Source organism: Colias croceus, chromosome 4 (assembly GCF_905220415.1).
Source record: "Colias croceus chromosome 4, ilColCroc2.1".
In the NCBI taxonomy this organism is placed as follows: domain Eukaryota; kingdom Metazoa; phylum Arthropoda; class Insecta; order Lepidoptera; family Pieridae; genus Colias; species Colias croceus.
In genome coordinates, this window is record NC_059540.1 from 12,661,417 (window position 1) to 12,678,945 (window position 17,529).

General features: G+C 31.2%; 1 protein-coding gene across 2 annotated transcripts in view; it reads right to left on the minus strand.

Annotated features, from left to right (window-relative positions):
• The window catches only part of LOC123691516 (somatostatin receptor type 2-like), a 110,478-nt gene extending 98,333 nt beyond the window's left edge, over nt 1-12,145 (minus strand). For both annotated transcript variants that reach the window (XM_045635979.1, XM_045635977.1), the window contains exon 1: nt 11,963-12,145. The gene's annotated coding sequence lies outside the window, so the exon portion shown is untranslated. The remainder of the gene's footprint in view (nt 1-11,962) is intronic.
• Nucleotides 12,146-17,529: the final 5,384 nt, after the last annotated feature.

Below are 17,529 nucleotides of genomic sequence, written 5' to 3' on the forward strand. Positions count from 1 at the left end.
TATTGGTCTTTTGTAAATTAATATTTTTAATCTTTAATGACAAAAAATGAACTTAAAATTATTTTTACAATTCCGTATTCGTGTCTTGTTCGGAAAACGTACACTTAACAGTAGGTAGTAAAAATCTATAACAATACACTCCATAAGTTTTTAATGCTTTTCCATGAACACTGAAAAAATTTAAAATAAGAATAATATCTACAATATAACCTCTTATTTCTTTATCAGTACAAAAGTGTACTATCAAACAAACCCATTAACTTTTATTCATATAATTTCGAATCAAAATTCACTGACACGGAATGCGTTTGATATCGCTACAAAATACTGGAACATAGGTATCATACGAGTAACCTTTCGCGACGATAAAATCCACTTCGTTCGAAGCAAACTATAAAATGTCGAGTACAGACGGTTCTAAGGGCCGACTTTAGGAGCAACTCAAGTCACATACACATTATCTATACATTTTCTTAAACATAATATGCAAAGTTAGATTTCAATTGTATTTTGATAAGAAAATTAACCAAAAAATACTCAAATTTTTAGCAATGTTGTGCAGAAGAAAATATAGATTGTACAAGGAATTTGAAATTTTAAAGATTTTACTTTCAATTTCCTGTTTAATATTGAATTTGGTTTTTCCGTCCAGTCCAATTTTAAGTTGATAGCTTAAACTCATCAGTTTATCCAACAGGAAATTAAACTCTTCCAAAATCGAAACAAATAAGAAAATTTAAACGCGGCGTGTCCTTTAATCACTACTTTAACTTTAAACCTCTTAAGCTATCGATAATGTTCGAAATCATATGAAATACTATTTTATTTTATTTGTAAATTAATAATATCAATCTACGTATAGTCGATGTTGAGTTAACCCTTAATTGTATTATTATGTTTAATAAAATTAATGTTTTCACCATTTCTCTAGTTCGATACATAAACCCATTAACAAAAATAATACATCCCTCTTGTAAGACTTTTCCTAACAATCACTTACACTTCGTTATAAAGGGACAAATGGAAAAGTTACTTTCTTGTCTAAATAAGTTTTTGTTCAATATAATAATGACTCTCAGCCACAAATACACGGGTCCAACAAAAGACCCACACTCCGGCCGACACTGGCGAGCACTCAACTCAAGATCTCGGAGGTCCGAAATACATTACTCAACGTCAGCTTTAGGCGGTGTCTTCACGTGCGGCACAAACGCCGCGTTACGATCGTTTATGATTACGCGTTTTTTGATATTTTGTCAATGATGACTGATTTTGGTTAAATCTTTACAGAGGTTAATAATTATGAATAAAAACTGCGTTAAAATTTTTATCATTTTAGGATTAGTTTAGACCTTTAGGTGCACAGAATATCGCAAGAAAAGCTTATTCATTATACACTTGGAGTCAGACTTACACAACTACAAACTGCATGCAAGTGTCAATCCACATGGAATCCGTAAATTTTTCAAAATGTATTTAGTTCAATTATAATTTTTTTCTACGTTATAAAGTGTTAAAATAAATGTAAAATACTAAATAAGAAGCAGATATCGCGACTCGCAAGCATGAGTCATGACGCACCGCGCGCGGTCACATGGCGGCCTTATCAAATGGGATACGGTGGGTTTAGCGAGAGGACTTTATGGAAATTATTGTCGTTTGCACGCGCTATTAAATATTTAAACACGTTCAGCTTGTTTAAACACCGAATGAAGCAATGTTTTCTGTATTCAATTTGTTGTCGTTTTAATTAAATTTTCGCAATATTTTATCTTGATTGGTTGAGATAATGTTACCTTTTTGAGTTTAAGATAAAAAAATCGTAATAAATGAGCTTGCTTTAATAAAATATTGGATTTTATTATGCGTTATCAGAGCAATATTGCATGATCGTTTTGTAAGTGACCTTAAAAAAACGATACGATCGTAAAACGATTTTATTCATAATTTACTTAATGAAAGGTGAAAGCGTGTGACATTATTTCGTAAATCCGTAATTATTACAAGATTCAATACAAAATATGCCTAAGGTTTTATACCGAAGCAAACGTGATACATAGGCAACCTTTTGATAGACCTACATAAACTTTGAACCTATTTTTACAAATCAACGAATAACAAATACAATACATCCCTTGTGTTTGACAGACACTTTCGCATATCTGAGGATGTTACTGACACTTTTTTTCGTCCATTGATCTTTAGAGACAGACTTTGTAGATACAAAATAAAAACCGACGGATTCCCGCCTACAACCTGTCTCTTTGTCGTCTAATAAATGTATTAAGTGGACGTGAAAAGTACCTACATCAAACATACTTTTTTTAGAGTTTTCGTGTGTAAGAAATTCAACATTCAATCTGTTCGTATTCATGTGGAATTGCGTAATATATCGAAGATCGTACGGAAATAAGAGAATTCCTCGTTTATATTCTATGAATTGAAATCTCAGATTTCCGATACGTAATGCTATATTCATGATATTCAGTACATATTAACATCATACGAAACAAGAGTACGATTTGATTTGTTTAACTCCGCTATGCACTCGCTCGATACATTTGTAAAAGCATATTGTATTATATTGTGTCTATAAACGTAGAACGTAGTCTTATCTGTTGTTGGAGTGTATTGAAAAACTTAAATTTATCGCAAATTTTCCGTTTTCCGCTGCCACGATTACAATTTTGTACTACCTCCGCAAATAACTAGCTATACAGTTAATATTATACAATAAAACGAATAAATTCCATAACAAACTGCCTTAATACTCACTTATCTAACACCAGCATGCTTAAAATTATACTCAACAGCTCCGTTAAAATTAAGGTACAAATTGTGAAAACCAAACTGGCGAATTTGAGGGCAATTACAAAACTCGGAGCACATACGAAACGGGATCACTTAATAACAATTTGCATAAGATTAAATACTTATCCAATTAGCAGCTCAGCTTCGATTAACATACGAATGTCCCAGCCGACATTTGCATGCAAAACATGCATGTGAATACAAAATTAAATTTAAGTGTATTATAGTGGAAGTAGGTGACGCGTCACTTCGGTTTAATAACACTTAGTATGCTAATGTGCCACGAAGCTAATGACAACCTGAACCCAAAAAAATCGGACTGCAACTCTATAATTGCTAAACTAAATTCATAATATACAACGCTAGACTCTATATCTCTCCAAAATATATACAATAATATGTTACATTAATTCAGTTATATAAAACATCATCTATAATTATTCCAGTTCCTGAAATTAGCCCATTCGATCAAACAAAGCATTCAGTTTTATTTTAAACGTGTAGATAAATAAAATACAAACTATTTTTAGAAACAGCAAATGTAAAGCGTATTTAGTTTGAAAATAGCATTTCAATGGAAATGAGCTATTTAGCAATTTCCTGATATTTAAAAACTGTGAAAACTGAATCCATGTATGCTTTAAATATGAAGCTTTTAAATGGATTCAATTTGTCTGTATTCAATTAAGAACATGAAGAGGAACTAGTGTAGCAATTATACGCCGTGTTCGCCGGAGGCTTTGCGAACGTATTCATTACAGAGTTTGTGAATCTACAGATATATTAGAGTATTTTAGTATTTCTCAGTTTGCTTCGTTATTTGATATCGAGGAGGATTGTGTATTTGTAGATGCTGTATTAATAACTGCACTTGTAATATAATATGAAGCTGTATGATAATTTAATAATATCTGGATTACGACTCATAGGAGGCCGTTGTCTAACAATTATTATGATCAAGCTTGTACTTCTTCCTGCTTTTACCAAACTGAAATGTTTTTATTACCTACTAATATCGAAATCAAAGATTGGTTATTTCTCCAACAAAACGGCATGGTTCAATTAAATTAATTAATGATTGCGAGCGTTTCGTTAAACAATTTTTGAGATTGCTCAAATTAATAATATAATACTTATTATATAAGGCTTGCTATGGGCTTGTTAAATATTGTTTAATGGGTCTGACATTGACACACGAGAAAGTTATGTCTCAGTCAAACTCTGCAACTGATCTAGCTTAAACCAAATAATTGCAAAACGATACATTTATTACGTAACTAACGTAAACGATATCATAATTAGTTTTGTTATTTTAAACAACGGGATTAAATGTCACAGTGTTATAAATACGCTCGTCAAGATAACATTGTCGATAAGTTTCAGTATCTCTGCTATCGGTCAGAGTTTTATTGTTATTAAAAGTAAGCCTCTGTCACGGTACACTCGATACGTAGTGTGTCGGCCGCCCAGTGTCCGCCCTGTATTGTTAAATGATTAAAACTTATAAAATATGTTGTTTTGCTGCCTTTTTTAACTGTGTAACATGCATATATTTTGCATGAGGATTTGTGCGAGGAGAGAACATTATGTATATTTTTCGCTAAAATTGTCAAATTTTATTATAGTGCATTACGTCAGCTGATTATATATGAAACATAATATGTATAAACAGCAGAGTATAATACGATATATTTTGTATTTATGAAAGTAGCCTATTTCTCTTTTAGAATTTTCTCCATCATCAAAATATACAAATAATATTTTACAAGATATTATTTGAAACATATTACTCTGTATACAAAGGCCCAAACGTTTATTATATTTGCTCGTCCCCGAGATATATCCTGAAACCACATCAAATTACTAACAAACCCTCTTACGGGGAATATCAAATCCGACAAAACGATTTTCAAAATAATTTGTTTTGCGTACGTAGACCGCTACAACCGTGGTCTATTTTTTATCAAATTTCATAACTGTTCTAGCTGACCCATGCTACTTTACTTTTTCTCTGAAAATGCCTTTTCATTTGCTTGTAGTTTTGTTATATTATAATATAGCATAAACCTTCATCGGTAAATAACACAGATATTTTTTTTTAACTGGAACCCAAAAAGTACTTTGTGAATTAATTCACACAAAAAATTAAACAACATTTAACATGTTGAAATTGATATTTTTGGTTTTATGGCATTCAAATGCTTTATAAAACTGAAAGAATAGAATAAATTCGATCGCTCTGGTGGGTCACGAGTGGCTGAATTGGTCAGGCATCCGCCCCGGAATGGCGCGAAGGGATGCGGGTTCGAGTCCCGCCTCGTGATCGATTTTTTTCTATTCTTTATAAATTTATAACCTTTAACATATTAGTTAAATAGATTAATTCCATACACGGGTGTATTTGCTGCTATTCTTTCAATCAGTTTAATGAAAGCAAATGCACACACCATCTATCAAGTATATTACACACCATCTATCAAGACACACACACACGTAGCTACATGTACTGCATGTCAGGGACACGTGTTGCCGGGATGTCTAATTGCTACTGCTTTGATTGATATCGACGACCCTCGGCTGAAGGAGATTTGCTTTCAGCTGCTTTAATAACATCAATTAAGGACTTATGTCGTGTACCTAATGAATTGTTATTATTCGTCTCATCCATTTTTTTTTTTTCATAAAATAACTAACTTGGCAAACATAGTTTAGTACAGAAAAATAGTTTTTGGGCGTTTCTCAGACCTAATATGCACACAAAAGTTCATAAAAATCAGTCCAGCCTTTTCGAAGAATTGTGTTAACATTATATCTCGACGAAACAATAATAATTAATTAATACATGTATTAGATTCTTGTTGCACTCTTAACGTAAGAACATCTAGATTTTTAATATTATGACAAGTTTAATATTATTATGACTCTGGCAATATCGCAGAATAGCTTTTCAAACTGTTTTCCGGGTCAGACACAAGAAAGAAATGTTAATTACACGGTATTAACTTTATCTGATTCGAAAAGAGTCTCCGTAGAAAGTTACCTAACCTAATTATTACGTAACGATTCAATATCATTTCTACAAGAATTTTAGTATAATGTTATTTCAATTTTATACATTCCGACTTAATCTTTCCTTTATATTTTTTCAGCCATGTTACACTAGGAAAAAGTTTATTGAACTTTGAACGATTTAACCAACTTTATCATGTACTGTATTAGGAAATTGATAGACAAATTCTCCTCAATCATACTAAATATTTCATAAACATAACTATATCCCTGAGCTAACAATAAAACAACATAAATAAAACAAAAACAATAAAATAAGACAACAAGGTTAAAGGTCAAATGTGAAGCGTCTTCTCATTGTTACGTCAAGACATTGTCAACATTTTTCTTCTATTTGAATCCAGAGTGAAGGCTATAAAAATATGAACTATCAAATTCTACAAAAAACCGCTAGCAATATTCATTATTATATTCTTAAAAGTTTTCAAAATAATGGCCAAGTACTAGTCGAAGACATAAAATATAATATTTGGTCAGGAAAGCTTGTTTTAACCGACAAATATCAAAGTTATTCTCCAGAAACAAGGTTTAATTTCTATTGCAATTATCAGAGTATAAGTTTACGCTACGACGTGTTAACATCACGTGGAAATGAAAAAAGAAAGGTTCGCAGGGCTGCCAGTGCTGCCAATATCACACAAACTTTCTTTTCAAATGTCTTTCAACGGGAGGTTGTTAGCGCGAACACATTTTTGTACAACTTATTTTTTGTAGAAATAGGTTGCTATGTGCTTAAAACTATTTTGGGTAAAATGTATTGCTGTATAATGCTGTTATTTTTAGTGGAAATAGGTTCGTATATAATACTCAAAACTGTTTTTCGATAATATTCAATATGTTCTACTCTACAATTCTGTATATAATATAGTCAATAAATGAATATGTAGTAAAATGATTCAAAAGTGCTTCCATTTATATTGCAATACTTGCACTAGGTTGCTCATGTGTGTTTCAATATGTATATAACTGCATAAAATGTTCGGGATTTGAGTTTGAGTGAAATAAATAAATGTTTGATGTAGACTTTTAGCTTAAGATGAGATTGAATTGAATTCCTAAGAAAAATCGTCTATTTCAGTATTTTCCATTTAAAGCTTAATAAATACATCTTATTGTATATAAATCTATCTGTTGGTGAAGGCCCTGCGGGTCCGAGAGCCCTTAATTACAAGGATCCCGTTTCAATCGCTTCCGCCCCGCCACGTGGCGTCGCTCACGTGACTTCGCTCCTTCAGGCGATCATCTTGTTTATCTCTCAATACTGGGAAGAAGTATTTTTATATAAGTGATTTCGTTGCTGAGCGACTTAATTATTTATATCAAATTAACTTATATATAAACAAGTATTCCTGCGGCTATTGGTCTATTGGTAAGACTTTAATTAACTTGGACTAACTTATGTACGTCTTCTAAAATTTTATTGTGATAAAAATTCCAAATTACATAAGTACGTTGTAAAAATCAAAATTGCTTCTTGCTGTCTATCTATATGTACTATGTACGGTTCTCGAGGAAGGTTTTAGTATATAATTTGGTAAGATTTACAGAAAGCGGGCAAAACCGCGTGCAGAAAGCTATAGTTGGAATTTAATATACCGGTGTAACGCGGGTCTACTGTATTTATATTTAACTAACAATTTTCCTTAAACAGAACCAACTATTCCATTTCTACCTAACAACCTTTACAGTACAATACATTCAAATGAGTACCATACTGCGTCACCACCGAAGACAATGCTTTGCTCCAATTTGCATCGCCGGTGTAAGGCCGTGACCTTGAGCTCGCAAACCTTGCGCAGATTGCGCTCTTATCATTTACAACTGCCTTTTCACGTGATAATTTCGCATTAGTGCAAAGACGCCTTAATGCTCTTGTAACCTAATTTAGGTATATTTTAACGATTAATAAATGTATTTAAAATACATTTATTTATGACATTAAATACCATATAGGGATATTATTATTGATGAATTTATATTCAAGATTATAATGAGATGATTTTTTTTTAATCTAAACTCTGCTAGCAAAAAAATAGGCATTTATGTATCCGAAAAAATGTTAGAGTCCTGAATCTGAGTAATTAAATAAATAGAAATAGTTCATTTTAGTTTAAAAATATACTCTACAATTTACATACATATAATAAAGCAAAATAATTTACGAATACAAATGTTTGTAATACAAATCATATTAATACCGGCATTTATTAGAACAATATGCAAATGCGCAAAATACATGTTGAATATGAATATCGGTTAAGTTATAAACAAACACACAGACCCATTGTACACTGCACCGGCAATGTTTGTGTTCGATCAATCAGTGCGCAGTCACGAGCCGCGTAAAACTTCATCCGTATTTATTTAAGTTTATCTTTAAATGTAAATATATTGTGCCCGCTGTTTCGCTTGTTTGTTCGTCATACTATATAGTCATTATCTCGTTACTACACACTTAAACATTAATTAGACTTCATCACTTCACAGAATCACTTTTAAATCGTCATAGTTGTACCATGTACCACCGGTTCGGAAAGCAGTTTCAAGCGAGAAACTTTGTAGTTGCTCTTTAAAATCACTGCTCCCGATACAAATATCTATCACCTATTTCACTATTAAAGCTTGGTTTTTGTAGCTAAAATCAATTCTCTAATGTTTCATCCATCAATCTCAATCCATCGTGCGTTGCGTAAAAAATAGAAAATAAATTTAGACACATAGACAGAGCGTCCAATTTAACTTTATTTCGTTGAAATATTGAGCTCAATACAATATTTATAATTGTTATTTGGTTACAATATGGATATTTTTATGCTAGCAATATGAACTGCAGCTAAAATTCAATAAATTCCCTGATTTTTTACTCAGTTTTCACTAGCACCTAGCTAGTCTATTGTCCAGGCGTTACCATGTGCGCCTGCTATACGTTCCTGTTCCTGAAAATAAAGCTCGGTGCGCAATGTACATCGAATTCATTTCGTAGCAAAAACAAAAACAACGAGATGAAAACAAAAGAATGTTGCTCGAATATAACTCTTTGTTCCTTATGAAATTCCTAACATACTGGATTCCATATTACATTTTAGGGCATACATTAAAGTGGGATTGGAACTAACAAATATGATACATGTATGAATAATCGGCGCCTCGCGTAACGTTTCAAATCTGTTAAATTAGCATCCCACACACTATTTTCGACTGTCGTATATATAACTTTATTAATATATCTGAAATAATAATATCTACCACGTACTTCAAAAACTGCGTTTTTTAATTCTTATCTACTTCTTCCGTTTAACCGAATATAAATTTGTGCTCCTCTATGCTTAATATGTTATAAAGTCGTCTTAAATAATTATGTTTGTTATAAAATTATTTTAATATAGTACACAGATTTCTGCTGCTCGACACTTAAACAATGCTATTAGTTATTTGCGATATACTCCGCCCATAAAAGTAATATAAAATGTAGCTTAGTTTCTATTAGCACATGTAAGGTCTAATTATACGCCAAGTCTCTGAAGCTGGGACTTGAGGGCTTCGCAGCTCCGGTTCATTCCCACTTCCCTTCAAACTTCACAATGCGGCGTAATGTTGGACTTTACACTTGTTCTCGATTCACTGATCCGAATTACAATTAGATGCGTTTGTGTCTTGCGACGGATTTTAATTTATTTCTTTTTTACTATTTTTATTTGGTGTAGATATCACAGTAACGTTGTAGACTTCGAAATTAATATTTTTAATGAAATCGCATTACAGATTTTTTTAAAAGATATTAATTATTCTTCTTCCTTATTTAAAGAAGAGCTTAAAAAATTTTGAAAAAAGCCTTTTTTATATTATACCTTAATAGATTCTTAATTGGAATTTTTAACGATTTCCCGACGGAAGCGGAAACTCAGTTCGTAGCATTACATTTTCAGTAAAAAAGGCATTCGCATTTTCATCAATATTTTTCACGCAATTAAATTTTTAATTGGTGATCAAATATTTGAGGCAGATAGAACAAAAATTCAATTGTTAAAATAAATGTCAATGGAAGGGGCTATCGATAAATTAAGCATGTCCCAGCTTATCGTGTTTTCACCCGCACTTGCGTAAAATATCAGACATTACCGACCATTTCCCTCACAATTAAGAAGCTCACTTTATCGCTTGTCTAGACTGTTATCTAAATATTACCTGTCATAAACTTTGCAAGTCCTAAATATTAAAAAAATGTATGTTTATTCAACCGTGAGAACTAAATAAAATGACATATTTAAAGGTAATATTTTGTAAAATTAGTTATTTATAGAGGGCTAAAACTAACTTAAAGGTTATATTATATTGCTATTAGTTAATATCTTTCTATTTTCATTACATTTTAAATACTTAGAGAAGACTGACCCCAAGTCACGTAAAGTGAGTAGCCTAATCGCTCGAGAATTTCCCTTCGAGAATCAAAGTGAGAACTGCATTTATAAGAACACATGACTCTTTTAAATGAAACGTTACAGATTTCCATAGTAATGAGTGCAACATGCCGAGCGGCATGTCGGCAGCACGTCAGACACGTCGGCGGATGCGCAAGTTTCGACAGATAAGCTGCAGCTGACAGCGAACTGAACAGCGATGTAACTTATTGTAACTGTAGCTAGAACGGATGTAGATATTGTCTTGATACATTGTCAATAAATATGAAGTTATAATAAAAAATAATCCAGTATTTATAAAAAGACTCTACGTTATATAATACTATAATATATCTTACAACTCTACATTTTAAGAGACTCTACAATCTACATAATAACGTAAGATAACTATCATATAATCTACAACTCTACATTCTTATTCAAGTGTATAAAAATTAACGACGAGCTTATAAAATTATCGTATAACCACATATGATATTATAATATAAGGTATGAGTAATAATAATAACTAGAAATAATGAGTTAGTTCATAATAATTGGTTTGGGTTAGATTTTATATTTTATGAAAGTTGCCGAGAAGTTACATTATATAATTTATAGAAAACTAGCATACCGCCCGCGGCTTCGCCAGCTTTGTCTAAAACCTTATAAATTATATTATACTAAAACCTTCCTCTTGAATCACTCTATCTATTAAAAAAACCACATCAAAATCCGTTGCGTAGTATTAAAGATTTAAGCATACAAAGGGAAATAGGGACAGAGAAAACGACATTGTTTTATACTATGTAGTGATTATTTTAAAAGTAAGCAAAATAACTCGTAATTTCGGGACGGCGTCTTTAAAATAATTTTCTTCCAGTATTATTTTAACCGTGACATCAACAATATATTAGGTTAGGTACAATTGATATTGAATATTTAAAATTCCAATACTCTCTCAATATAATCAAATACGAGTTGAATGTTAAAAGCAAACGGTACGATAATTTGTACATAATTTATTCAGCGCCGACGCGACCGACAATCAATCAAATGATTGTGCTAATACTAAGTTACGAGATAAAGAAATTTTACTTTTCAGCATTTTTCTTATAAGTTGAAATGATTCGCTCTCTACTTGGTCTCTACATTTCTATATGAACGCTCTTTTAAAACGAATCAATGTGAAATTGAACACGATTTTTGACTTAAATATAGAAAACTTGAACTTTGGAGTAGTAAAAACACATAAAATTTGGTATCATTTGAAATTTAAAAATACAATATATCATGCTATTTTCATTTTATTTGTTTTAAAAATTAAATTGATCCGAGTTTTTCTAATATCTTTTTTACTTTAAGAACCATAATAGTGATATCAAATACATTTAAAATTAAGCATAAATTGCTTTGCTGCTTTGTAAGTTTTTAAAGTAACATACTATACAGTATAAAGTACCTAATATACATAGCTTCTTTTCTCGACAAACACTACATGAATTATTATCGGTCGAAATCTTTAAAATAAACTGAATAATTATTAAACGCACGAAATTACACAAATTAATAATGAAATAGTAGATAGTAATAGTTCTGAAGACAACTGCTTTTGCGCTGTTCACAATACCAAAAATATATATTTATCAAACAGACAGTAATCTAAAAAAAAATCTAAAACTTACCTCCTAACTGCTACAGCAATCAGAAATAAGTACACAAACAGTCAATAAACACAAATTAAAAACAGTTCTAAAACACTGAAATTTGAATGACAATGTCCTAAGTTTATAATATATTCCTTCACACGAGTTATCGTATAAAGTTTCTCTAGTCGCCAACTAAACACCCGTCCACTCTCTACGAGCGCTCAGCGCGAACTGAAACGGACTAGCGTACACTCGTAGCACCGTAGCATGTAGACCCGTACCGTAGATCCTCCGTAGCAACGCCTACGACACGACATTTCAAAATAATAAGAGAGAAAACCAGTGAAAATGTCAGTACTCACCTTGTTGTACATTCATTAAAACTTAATTACAATTTATATTTTGGAACAAAACATATTTCGACGACTTAATTTCTAATTTACTTCATATTATTCAACAGCCTTCATTTACTTTATAAAATAACTATTTCTTTGCTTACCAACATAATAATATATCTAATATTGTCTTGAAATGCAGTATTACTCTGTACAAAGAAGAAAAATGTATGTAATGCCTTTTAGAGTTTTAATGATTTAAGGCCACCTACTTCGTATCGATGTCGTTCAATTCACGATAGAAATTTATTATTAGATTTTTTTAAGAAAAACGATTACTGCTTGAATCCTGTAAATTGCATTTCAAATGAAACCTTGATTTATTTCACTATTGTAGTAAAAGTAATATAATATTGAAAATATTATGATAAATTTGTATTTCTAAAAAAAAATTGCCACAAAAATATTGTTTAAATTTGCAATAAACCTTCATCTTGAATTATTAAAATTACAGCAAAAGTACAGCAAATTCATATATTTTACAATTGAAATAACAAAAAATATAACATTTAACAACATAAAAAAAAAATAATTACAAAAATAAACTAAAACTCTTAGTGTAATATTATGCAAGCACAACACATATTTCAATATAGTGCGCGATAAAAATAGTTTTGCAAAACACGCGTAATTCCAGAGATTTATGTCCATAGCCACTATTTCCGCAACTCGAATATTTTCAAAGTGAATGATCGCATCGAAATAGCGGCACTACACAAAGTGCAAATGACAGATACCTTCAAAATTTTTGTGAAAAATCAGCGCTGCCGGCACTGCGATACACTGTAATAACAACACATTTTACGGACGATTGTATTTTAACAAAAACTGCAGAGCTAAAACATCGTTTGCCCAAAAAATATTTTTTTTTGCGACAAACGGTAGCAAAGTGAATAAAATACATTACTTTTTTATTTAATCACAAATTAAATAGATTTGTAAGTAAGTGAATGCATTAGTTTATTACGGTACTCTATGTTCTTTTAAAAAATTCAATTATTCAACTATAAGAAAATTCAAAGATCTATTTCATACAATTATATACATAATATAGTGGTCTCTAACTTACAACGTTGTCTATTCAGAACCCGTTTCCTTCCATCATAGAAAAACAGAAGCAGTATTCGGCGCACGTCCGCCTTGAAGCCTAAACTAACTACCGCTTGAGCCCTGTAGGCCTGTCTTGAACAACAGCTCTTAAACGCAAATGTAACATAAATAGACTTTCTGTTAAAACTCCTTAATAAATTCTTATATTTGGTGACTATTTAAGAAATAAGATTTAATCAACTCTACATTTAGATCAATGAAAGTTTGAGTTTGAATTGAAATCTGTTGAAAAATTATTATAATTAACCTTTAAGCCTATTAAGGACATACGTAGTAGATATAACAAGGATACTTCTATTTCAAGTCCAGGAATAAATTACAAAACTACCAATTTTGTTACGTTATTCAAGAGTGGCATTAGCTTTAAGTATTTCACTTGCGGCTCTCCTATGCTCTTTACAAAACATTTATTTTATTTTATTATAAACTTATACTTGTACATAACAATCACATTAATTAATATATAAACGTTATAAAATCCTTGTGAGTCGCAGACAGACGTGACAACAATGGATATAACATCACGCGCTCGTCAAGCTGCGGTCGGAATTAAACGCTATTTCATTACATGAGCACTGAAGATTACATCTAATTACTTAAAGGGCTTTAATGTGGATTATTACATATTTTGCAGACATTCCTTTCACTTTGTATTAAAATTAAGATGTTATTAATAATTCGTTCTCGCTTCGGTACCAAAATGTATTCTTAATACTGAGCTGAGTTTTTCATTCAATCAATATTTGCAATGCGCAAACCTTACGATCTTACAAGAAGAAGCGTACAAACACAATTTGTATAAAGTACGTTTATTATTTTTCACATGCATGTTGACAGGAAAAAAGGGGTGGATCCCCTTCTCCTATCTATCACGATCACAAACAATTGAATCCCTTGTCACCTGCACTTCGCAATTTACGAGTATAGTCTATTTCTTCCTTGTATACCTTCCTCAAATCCTGTTATAATAAAACACTGCCAACACAAGCATTTTGTTAAAAAATTTCAATTGCATTCACTGAAAAGCTTTGTTAATGAATCAACCAAATCAAAGCGCTGTAGCTGTAGTCTACACGAAATACCAGTTCTATGAACTATAGAATATGAATGCTAATTGGGGCAGATTGAATTTTCCACAAACATTGTAATTTCCGAGAAACACCATTCATTGCATTTCCACTATCCCGCAAGTAACAGATGTACAACTGTTTTTAGTCGCAGAGTGCATTTATACAAAACTGAACTTCCCTGCTTTTAGTTCGAAACTGTTTCGCAGGTGCGCCCAAATTCTTACACGTCTCTTGCGCTGTTCATGCGTGGAAATTACATTTAAAACTTTTGCATTTGTGCATAATAGGAAGATAGGACAATTGCAAACTTCGTAAACTACATCCATCTTAGTATATGTTATTTTACGAGTAATAAAATAACCTGTACATTTAGAAATTAAAGCAACTTTAGAACGAGCGTGGTCACGCAGAAAAAAGCTGTTCGCAACGTCGAGTTAAATAATAATATTATAATGAATAAATTGCGTTAAAGTCTAATTTCTAAGTATATTTTTTAGTTAAGAAGAAGTTAAAAAAGAAGACCTATTAATAGAAACAAGAGAATATTTTTCGTAAAAGGCTCTTCTAAACACATTTGATTTGAGTATTATCTGTGCTTTTAAAACATAATAACATGATCTTTTAACTCAATTTCGTTATAAAAATGAATATCATTCATAAGAAATAATATAAACATCAAAGTAAATAAATAAAAGTCTATCAAAGAACACGAAGAAGTATCCATTAGGAATATTTGAGTGACGTCACATTATAATAGCAATTCGCGAAGACTCGGTTCTTTAAATCCAACGGTACAGTTATCATCCTGATCCAGAGGGATTTTATATTCTCATACAATGGGGAAAAAATGTAATTTGGAGGTTTATTAAAAATTAAATTCGGCCGGTTTAATGGCGTGTAATTTATTTAGTAGACCAGAAGAGTTGTAAATAACTCAGAAATAAATTAATTTGCTTCAGGTTTTTATAGCCTTGAAAAATGAGGTCACCGTAAATATTTTGTCTTCCAAAATGGTAGTACCTAATAGAACCTAATAGAACGTTAAATAATTTTTTACTTCAGACCTTAGAATTGTAACAACAAAGCAATGAAAAAAATCGAAATAACGATATACATCTCAATTAAATTTTGCTATTACCTGGGATCCCTACAAGCAAAGCAAAATACATATACTTCTGTGAATACATATAGGTAATATAGAATTTCACACATTACCCAGACATATAATATAATATCAATTTATTACAGTAAATGTCGCTTGTCTTTCTTTGAGAAGTATCTTATATTGTTATGAAACGAAAATGTATTGTACAATAAGATAATATGACAATTCTCAAAATAAATAAAATCAACAATTTCTTCAGAAATAGTAGGTATAATATCGAGGTGGCATTTGAATAAAACAATTTGAAATCTCGCAAACGTCTCCAATATATTTGTTAATATCACAATATATTAAAATGCAGACAAAAATTTAAGGCAATACAAGTTCCATTATTATATTACTATTTTCGATAGCTTTGTCTGCAACAGACAAAAGTCCCTTTAACGTGAAACAGCGACGAATATTCATCTCGACTGCTTTTATTAAATCTTTTCTTCGCAAAACTTGATCTCTCGAAAATCTTGAAATTCTAACGTTACACATTGAATCGGTAATGTTTGAAAAGATTTGCGAATTATTTACGCCTGTCTTATCGTATATAATATTTTAGATGCTGAGATGAAATAACTTGTATTTAAAAGATTAATTTCGACCTTTAACAGCCTACGTAAAAGTTAGAAAATAAAGTATCCAGACATTTCGTTTTACTTTAACATAAAGAAATAATGATATTAAAAGAGAGTATTTCAATTTCAGTATTTTGAGCAGGCAATTAAAGAAATATTCCATTCATAATTACATTAACTGAAACTTTTTGATAATTATTTTACTTCTTGGACATCAAGCAAATTATGAAAGCGCAGCGTTTTAAATATATTTTTCAGCTATTAAAATCATAATATCCATGTTGAATCTCTCCTAATCACAAATGATCTCGTAAAGCACGGTATAAAAGCACTTGATATCAAATCGGGAACAACATTGTGTCTGCAATTCGCTTTCCCCTCTCCAGCTGATTGATTGAATGTCTGTTATCTTGCAGTTTATCACAAGCGCTTCACAAGTGGCCCGAGTCAGAGATTCATTATCATGTACTCTTCATACATCGTCCTTTAACAGTTTCTTTGATGTCTGACATTTATGAGAATAAACATGTTTATTATATTTCGATTTTTGCGAGACTCTATGGGAAATGAAATGACGATTACTGGATATGTGTACGTGAGCCAAATGTTAAGGAATACACTAGAGATTCAATATTTTGTTACGTATAGTAAAATATTTGTAAACGCCGCGTCCCCTTGAGGTGTATGGGACAGAAGCTACATAATGTTTGCATGATCGATTCTACTTCCAAGAATTTCTTTCTATATTATGCTTGAATTGACTTGTTAGAATTCAGCGTACCTAAATTATGAAATTTAGATTATTTGAAATTGTTATTAAATGCTATGTACTTTTAATGATTTCGTTATATCGTGAATTCATAAAAATCCTTCATAGCTCGTGTATTAGTGGCAAAACTAACGATGTCATTATCGGTAAAATCAAACCAGTAAATAAAAGCAATAAAAAGGATTGCAATATCGATGCCTCCTCGAACGCTCGTAGAGGCTGTGCCGTGTGCGACTGAAGCAGGAATTTACATATATTTATACAGATTGAATCGAACAGATTGAAGCATTTAAGCAAAAGATCCTTTGACGAAATTTTGTAATAACTAAAAAATATTTATTTCTTAAAAAACAAGATTATATATAAAAAAGATACAAATAATAGTGAATTTCTCTACCAAAGGACAATCTATATACATATAGTACATATTATGGAATATATAAACGGACTGGTCTAACAATTCAACATAATATATTCCTCCAAAGCACATCGTTACACTCTCCGAAGGCTGTAGGCATTGTGTTGGCA